This window comes from Strigops habroptila, chromosome 1, assembly GCF_004027225.2.
Source record: "Strigops habroptila isolate Jane chromosome 1, bStrHab1.2.pri, whole genome shotgun sequence".
Lineage (NCBI taxonomy): Eukaryota > Metazoa > Chordata > Aves > Psittaciformes > Psittacidae > Strigops > Strigops habroptila.
In genome coordinates this window covers 101,098,694-101,099,886 of record NC_044277.2, presented here as the reverse complement: position 1 = coordinate 101,099,886, position 1,193 = coordinate 101,098,694, and positions in this window count along the sequence as shown.

Genomic DNA, 1,193 nt, shown 5'->3' with positions numbered 1-1,193 from the left:
GCTGTGGCGATTCTAGGAGCTGGGAGACTCCTTCCCAAGGTTTCAGCATTCTCCTACACAACCTGTGTAGATAAGCAGTAATAGGTTATTTGATATAACTGCAGAAAGATTAGCAGGGAAGATGAACAAAAAGCAGTGTCAGAGGCGAACACAGGGTTGTAGGATGGACCATTGAGGGAAGATGGGAGCTGGCATTAAAAACTGATTTTGAGGAATGGCATGACATGAGAATAGAAGAGTGGAGAACAATATTTTAAAGTTATTTCGCAACTTTTCATATTTCTGATTTTGCAATGTTAACATTTGCTTAATGTTAATGTGGAATTTGAAGTCCTTCAAGATAGTATAAATTGATAGACAAGCTTTCATACATATGCAGCACAGCTGGAGTAGAGCTGACCTTACGATGCCTAGACATTAGACATTTAGCTCTAAGTGAGACTGAGTATTTCCAGAGTGGGATTCATCTGGCTTGTCTTAAAGCTTAGGATGAGCTGAATGAGCTGAACGAACATGTTTCTATGTTTTGACTAGAGAAGTTGGCTAGCTTGGATTTAAACACTAAACTGTCAGAAGTACAAAGCAAAGTGAGAAGGATAGCTTGTGAACTTTGCCAGCAAATCTATGTCCAACAGGTACCGAGCCGAATTTGTGTTCACATACCTGTGAGTAGTTTTTGATCCTGTATTTTAAAATATAGTCCCATGGCCATTATAATCCATACAAACACATCCACACACAGATACACTGAAGTCGCACTGTGAAATGTGTTTCATTAGAATAAAATGACATTAAAATTAGCTGTTAGGACAGGGTTTCTCTTATGTCAGCCATGTTGTTTTAATTCGGGATTAGCAACTTTTGAAGCTGTCTATCCTTCCTACAATAATAATGTGTTACAAAGGGAGAAACAGGGGTCTTGCCAGGAGTTACAGGATTCCCATAATCTTGGGATCAATTACTGAATCCAGTCCAGTATTTGAGCATGCAGCAAAGTCAAAAAGGTGGAAAGCAGGCTAAATACAGCTTAGAGAATTGTTAATATTTATCCCACTTCCCTGTACTGTTACGTCACTTCTGTGCAAAAAGATAAATGCTTCAAGTCAGCAACTGACAAGAGAAAGGGAAGTCAAAAGCAGGTGAAAGATGCTAAGAAAGGCTAAAGAAGTGAAGTCTGACTCTTGTTTTGGAAC